This window comes from Ptychodera flava, chromosome 14, assembly GCF_041260155.1.
Source record: "Ptychodera flava strain L36383 chromosome 14, AS_Pfla_20210202, whole genome shotgun sequence".
In the NCBI taxonomy this organism is placed as follows: domain Eukaryota; kingdom Metazoa; phylum Hemichordata; class Enteropneusta; family Ptychoderidae; genus Ptychodera; species Ptychodera flava.
Window position 1 is genome coordinate 31,593,842 of NC_091941.1, and position 8,330 is coordinate 31,602,171.

The window sequence follows — 8,330 nt, forward strand, 5'->3', positions numbered from 1 at the left end:
GCAGGTACTTTTACTCACGTGTTCATGTGGATACATTTGCACAAAATTCCATTTTGCGTGCCAGGCAACAACTTGTCGGGAATCGTACCGTCATTTTAGTCTTCATCTTCTTTCATCGTTTTTTAGTATTCGATGACATTTGATTTCTTCGCAAATACACTGACAGCCATTCGCCGCTCAAGTAGTTTCGTCAGTTCAAATAAAAATGCACAAAAATCGCCATTTGAGCTCTGCTATCTTATGGATATACTCATTGCCCCATATAAGTGTGAACAACTCCTGCTATTAAAAAGACGAGTAAACCTTTATTCATCAATATCACCAAACAGGAAAGTTTATACAGTTGTTTATGCATAATTTTCGCTTCGAAGAAACGTTCAGACAATGCAGATATATATAATATATATATATATATATATATATATATATATATATATATATATATATAATATATATATATATATATATATTATATATATATATATATATATATAACACACACCGTACTCTCTGTGCCCAAGTTCAGAGATTGCCATAAAGCCATTATGGTGATAACCGGGAGGGCACATTGATGTATACATTTTGTGTGTGTGTGTATTATATATATATATATATATATATATATATATATATATATATATATATATATATATATATATATATATAATATATATATATATATGTACCAACACAGCACGACAGTACACGACATACAGATCACAATATTTCAAAAACTATTCCTTCTTATTGATAGCTGTTTAAGCATAGACCCTCGAGAAACTCGAGAAACTCGAGGGTCTACGTTTTAAGTAACTCTTTTAAGTAAATTGAGATGTTTCATATAACGGGATAATCGGATGACAACGGTCATCGCGTCAATGTACAATGGAAGATGTGAAATACATGAATATACTATTTTAATAAGGATTCATTTGCATAACATTTTAATACCGACACAATGCTTATTGATTTTTTTAATGAATATAAATCCTTCTGGCATCTTGCACAAACAGCGATTCACAAGTGTAAACATTTGTAATCATTGGTTTAATTCACTCCTTATAGTTCCGGGCTGATGGAGGAAAAAACTGACGTACAATGATGCGAACCGGTGCACGCATAGGACAGAGGGCATCCTCTGTGATGGAAATTGTGTTTCAAGAAACATTTCCAATTATCAAGCGATGCTCTGACGTTGAATAATTGATGAAAACAAAACACGTAGAATCGACACCCTACAGTTTTACATTTTTGAAATTAACAGTCATTCCACTTTGTGATGATAAAAAGTGTTCACAGTCATGTTTTGACGTGTTCAAAAATTCTCGAACATTCTGTTGCACGATGCATACACAAAACCTGCATATTCTATGCTCAAATAAATTGTGCCATATAATTTTACGCTAATGATCAGTGTAAATAATATTTCAAGACACGTGGATGATTACTCTACCCTAATACTGTCGAGACTCGACATTATATTACACATTACATGACGAAATATTTGTATTATAAAACAGCTGTTTCCCTAATTCCTGCGAACTATTATGTTTTTCCCAGCATCATATTATTTTCAAGGTGCCATTTCATTGTGCCTGTTAGCAGCCATTCATCATTGTCTTATAATAAAATTATGAGGCCTCCAACTGGTCTTTGTCAATTGTCATGTCGTCTGCTCTCTTTCTGTTCGGTTGACAGAAAGCATGTGACGTGATACTGCTCTGAATCATGTGAATGAAACGATTGAGATTTGTCGACGTTGAACTAGATGACGCGCCAAAACTGTCAAACGATTCAGCCTATACTGCATTGCTATATATATATATCTATAAAAACATATTTCATAATAACCACACCTCCATCACACCCCTTCGCAGTCGGCGTCAGCTTCATTAGGCTCAGATTAAGCAAATAGATAGAGTTGACTAAAACAGTCGTCGGTGGTGGCGCTTTCCCGAAGATGGATTCTTTCAGTTCAGTTAGGCCATCATATACACCATGGGCAACGAGAGTTTATATTCACTAGTAATGCTGCTGAAAAAGTGTTTGTCTTTCCAGATAAAAAAAATACATTTTGTTTTCAAGATGAAAAAGTAGGTTGGTGATTTTGCGTTTGAATTTTGAAGGCTATTGAGAACTGAATCGCTAGAATTACGGTGAACCTTTATCGCTGATGATCACATATTTTTCGTTGTTCCTAGTGTAGTTCGGTTTGCTTGCGTATTTTTTCATTTTCTCTTTCATTCATCTTTCATTTCATCATCTCAGAATGACGCTACTTGTCATGCAGATGGCGAGCTTGTCCATGATTCGTTGATGTCACAATTTTTTTTTAAGTTATGCAGCTTCTCGGGGATTTGTGCGGACTAGATGGCATAAGTGGTATCCTTGCCTCCTTCATGGATTGCTGTAAGCTAAACGTTTATATTTCTTCCAAGAACGCTCTCATTTCAAAATGAGGCATTATTTAAAGTTGTGGAGCAATTGCAAAACGACACGAGAGAGCTGACACATCCATCGGGTCCAAATTTGTTCGGGTGATTTTGTCTCTGAAGTTTACTTTAGTTTATTTTAAATTACTTTTACAAAGAGTGATTGGGGACTAACATTTTGACATTGAAAAAACAGCTGTATGCTGTAACTAATTTACTGAGAAACGATCTGTATGTGTTGGAATTTGATAACGATTTTAGCTGTTAGATTGCTGTCATGCTTTGTTCGCTACTTTTGTAATTAATAGGTCACCTAGTCATCGAGTTAATTTTTTCGATATTGTTTGAAGAAAATAGATCTTTTCGATAATAAATTTCAACGTTCCTTCTGTTATTGACTTAGCTTTCATATCCAGTATAAATGGAAAATGAAAAGCTTTCAAGTCTAAATAAGTTTCGATTTGACACGTATAGCCAAATACTTCGTAACTATTGACAAAGCTTGCTACTAACCTGTAAGTTTGAAAGAGATTGAAATATTAATGATACTTTTGTAACTTTAATAATAATAATAACAAGGCAGTATTGCTGAAGGCAATGAGTACTTGGGCTGTGATAGAGTAATTTTGAGGACAATATATACTACTATTCAAATATGGTCTTGAATTTCCTCCTGTCAATTAGGCATTTGATTAACTGGTTATTAAACGAAGCAATGGCATGAAAACGGCAAAATATGTCTAGCAACTTTTGTGGAGTTTGAGGCAGGGGTTCTCTATTAATAGTGGAAATTGCTTAAACTCCTTAAATATTCAAATTACAGCAAATTTATTTTGTTCTCGATGGTAGTTGTCTAATATTTAGATGGGCATATTTAGATTTCTACCCTATAGTTATCCCTATATATCAAAAATCGGACATCCAGCTCTATTGGCTTGCTCAGAATTAGATATGCACATAATTAATGAGGTACAATATGTGGTGTCATAAGGTGTCCCATCATACCAAATATGAAGGGTGTAGCACTTGTGGTTACTGAGTTGTGGACAAATATACATATTTGAGGTCAAAGGTCATTGAGTTCACGTCACATTTTGTCATAATAATTGTATTGCTAAGTTATTCCTATATACCAAAAATCAGACCTCTAGCTCTATTGGCTCGCTCAAAATAAGATATGCACATTATTAATGAGGTACAATATATGGTGTCATAAGGTGTCCTATCATACCAAATATGAAGGGTGTAGCACTTGTGGTTACTGATTGTGGACAAATATGTATATTTGAGGTCAAAGGTCATTGAAGTCACGTGACGTTTTGTCAAAGTTATATTGTTAACTTATCCCTGTATACCAAAAATCAGACCTCTAGCTCTATTGGCTCGCTCAAAATTAGATATGCGCATAATTAATGGCGTACAATATGTGGCGTCATAAGGTGTCCCATCATACCAAATATGAAAGGTTTAGCACTTGTGGTTACTGAGTTATGGACAATAATGTATATTTGAGGTCAAAGGTCACCAAGGTCACATGATATTTTGTCAAAATGTCTGAGATATCTGCGTGAACCGATGGACTCACTGATGGACTCACGAACGGATATGACCCAATCTATAAGCCCAATGGACTTTATCCGTGGGGACAAAAAACTGTGTGACTGCATCCTTTAGGCAATATGAATACGATGAGAAACTAAATTTTTATTTTTCTTGGCCTTATACATGGGAGTCTATGGAGAACTGCCTATACATGGGAGTCTATGGAGGTGTAACTAAAAAGTCCTCTAACACGGCCAAATTCGATCGCATTGTGAAACAAATCGACGTGCATCTGATGGGGTTGGGTACTATTCTTGTGCAAAGTTTGAAAGAAATTGACCAGGGCATGTCTGAGATATCTGCGTGAACGGACGGACGGACGGACTGACATGACCAAACCTATAACTCCCCCAGGACTTCGTCCGTGGGCACAAAAAACAACGCAACAGTTATTACAGCTACACCGGCGGTAGGTTCATATCCAGAGCCCCGTACGGTCCCGCCGTCGCTTGAAAACAATCTCATAAACCTGGCCATATGGGCAACTGTGTATGGGCAGCTGGATACTTGACTTCCCGAAGAAGGCGAGCAGTCACGTTCAAGCTCAGGATTATTTGTCGATCAAAATTTAAGTAAATTTACCTTACCTAGATGAAATTTTGTCTATAGACTGAAATTTCGCCGAAGTTTGATAAAATTGCATCGATTTTTCAGGTTCATATCCGACATTTTTGAGTTTTGAGTGCAGACAGAAATAAGTTTTGAGGCAATATGGCTGCGACCCCATGTTGACCCCTAGCCCTGCGTACGATGCTATGTGCTACAGCTCACACACAGCATCGTACGCAGGGCTAGCGAGAGAGTTGCCGACATCGACGGTTATTTACGAGAAGTGAATAAAAGACTGTCATTTTTGGAAGCGATCGAGTAGCTGAGGTAGGCTGGGATACGACTTGGGCCCAAGAACGCTGAATTTCGGCAGTAATTTGGCTTTTTACGTCAAGTCCCAAAATGGATATGAAGTCACCGACCCTACGTACGGGTCTTTGCAGGGCTGTGGTGAGCGGGGGATTAGCTGTAGCGGAACACACAGCATCGTACGTAGGGCTAGTTGACCCCAAGTGAAAATGTGTTCGCGATCAAATCTTCCTATATTTTTTTCAGAATTTTCGACAAAATCATTGCTTCTTAAACCTTTTGTAAAATATAAAATACTAAAATAAAAATGCGATGTGCCATGTCTCCAGATTTCTAAAATATCGTTCGTTGACCGTTCGACGGAAACTCATGCATTTCGCAAAATTGTGACGCAGTTGAAATTCAATACGGACCGCCAAATAATCTTAATGAGACGAGATCATTCAAGACATCCTCCAAATTATCCAACCATTCGCGTTAGAGTTCAGCTCGCTTAGAGTATCATAACATTCTTCGGCCTTCGTTTAGATCGACCCTAATCTCTCCCATTTAGGAAATAAATACACAAGCTACCTTGACAAAACTTCGTGCACCATCCAGGACCAAACGCACTACAAATCTGTCTTGACGTCATCATCTCCTTACATGGTAATCGGCATACCGTATTTTTTAGCAAAGGAGACACAGAATACGTCGGAGTATTCAGTTTCAAAACGTATTACATTGTGTAATGTTGTCAAAAAAAGGTAATGTTACTGCAGTGGTATAAATTACAAAACACAAAAGTTCAAATCAGTTTATTTTGGACTGGCTTTACCCAACATTTCATATTGTTTCTTATGCCAGATTTGACCAAGTGCTTACTGGCGACCCCTTTACATGCAAATTTTGTGTCAAATGGTGTGTTCTCCTGGAAAAACAAACGTACGATTTCTATATGAAGGAGGCGAAATTTGCCCTCAAACTCGAAACCACCCCTTTAAGGGGTGTACCTAGCTATTTTGAACGAGCTTCTCGAATCTGCAGCTCTATTTCGAAATGATGGTCTGGTTTTCTCAGCTCAAGGATAAGTGTTCTCCATCGCTGTGGGCATTACTATTCTCAACAGGGGGTACAGTTTCCAGTCGTAATGTTTTTCATTGTGTCCGGGATACAAAACCTTTCCTTTCACACTTTTACTTTGATTAACACTAGTCCACATCTTGTCAGCGATTAAACATGTTTCAAGTTTAAATGTTAAATTCTGGTCTCGAGCCCTCTTGTTCGACCAAACTGAAATTACCCCTCCACTTTGGCTCGTCCAGTGGGTGTAGCAAGGGTCGTGCCATCGCCTAGGACACGGAGGGTGCATTAATTGTTGCTTTCGATGCACATTTTGATTATATTCAGAAGATTTTGTGGCAAAAACTCAGATAGAGAAGCATTAATATTCACATCTCACTTATTCAAGACTGGCTGAGAGCAGCACTTCCATTCAGTTAACATCATTACGCCATTTATTATGCCAAGAAAGATGAAGCCAAGACATTTTGCCCTCCCTGGTCTCAGCCAGAAATGGTCATACCTTACAGAGTTTTTTCCCACGGAATGAAAACAAATGTACTTGGGCTGAGGCCCAAGTACAATAATAATACAGCACTTTAATGGTGCCATATATTCACAAGCGTGCGTTTAGGCGCTTGACAAAACAATGGCAACAACAAAACGAAAAGATAATTAAAATGGTTAAAAAGATACAGAAAGAAAATGTAACCAAAGATAAAATTGTGGATAAAAACAACACGCTAAAAACGGAGTAAAAAAAACTGGTACATAGTATTAAAAACAACATCACAGGCTATATGCAAGCCTAAAAAGGTGAGTTTTCAACTTCTTCTTAAAAATGTCAATCGACTTGCAGGCTTTAATTTCAAGTGGAAGCTCATTCCACAAGATGGGGGCAGCAGAACAGAAGGCCCGATTTCCAAAGGACTAGTAGATACAACTTTTGGAACAACTCAGAGACTTTGGTTTGCAGAACGGTACGAAGACAACGTCGGCGGTTTGGTTTGTAGCGTGTAATTAGGGTGCTTTTATTTGGTTGTTTAATCAGTCTAGAAGTCTATGTCCGGCGGTTGACATAGCGACATGAAAACTAACGTTTTTATTAAACATCTCTTGACTCCCCATCGGCAGTTTTGTGACCTTGGAAAATGATAATCTTGAAAATACAAAGTCGAAGCCTAAACCGCCACCTTGTGACTCGGCATACGTTAGGCCTACCCAGTACGAACACGAACACGAACACGTTTAATTTACTTATAACTTGATGGCAAGATAGCACACTCGAAGAATTTCAGTATAGGGCCTACTGTCAGAGTGTCATCTGCAAAGTGTTTCAGATTGTACTTTCCTATGCAAAATCAACAGGTCGTATCCACGTTGCGCGTGGCTGTGGATTGCTTATCTGGTCGCAAATATCAAATAAGGGCATTGGCATCAAATGATCGCACTGCAAACATAACACTCTTTAATAGGGCCGTTCAGAGTTTACGTCACTGTTCTCTCATTAATATGCAAAAATAAATATTTGTCCGCATTTTTAGATTACGCTTTTGAAAATTACGCATGCAAGAACGACGAAAATACATCTCAGGGGGCGACTGCTAGTGTAACAGTGAATACTAAAAAACATATTCACGACTCACAGTACAAGCTGCAAAAACAGCCACGCATGCAACATTGATAAAATTTGTCCGCATTTCAAGCTGCGTGTCCGATGTCGCGCGCGTACAGCTATATTTAGTAACACACCTGTAACCGTGAACAGCGCTATACTGGGCTATTAATGGTAGCTGTGGATCCATAGCTGTGGTGTTTTCAGACGGGATTCATGCCTTTTGCGGGCTGGTTTTGACTTTCACGATTTTAACCCTGTGGCGGGGTACACATCCTGTACATGCAGTCATATCAACGTCCACTCAAAGTCAACGGATTTTTGCTCTGCCTCCAGTATTGCAGATGGAATGATATGAATAATGTGAATAAATGTATGAATGATAGAATCCAACATGCCAATAGACTGGGATGTAAATGCCGTGCATAACTTTGGAAATTTCTGTCTCACACCAGACTGAAATTCATGGACAAGTGTTGCGTTTTCAATTAGTGTAAGTTCGATATTTTGTTTACTTGATACTACAGAGATTATCGCTCTTTAAACAACTGGTATGTTTTGAAATCTGTGGGACATTGTTGATAAGTTCACTTGAAAATATTACAATTGCTACAAAATTAAACACAGAGACTTCACTAGTGGATTTAGTTGAAATATTAATTTATTCCCCCAGCCAGTTTTTACATTACAAATTTCAAATTCATGACCTGAGATAAAATATTTGATTTATACATACAACAGGCTGTAGTTTTTGTGTTTGATTTTGTGACTTCAGTGCAAAG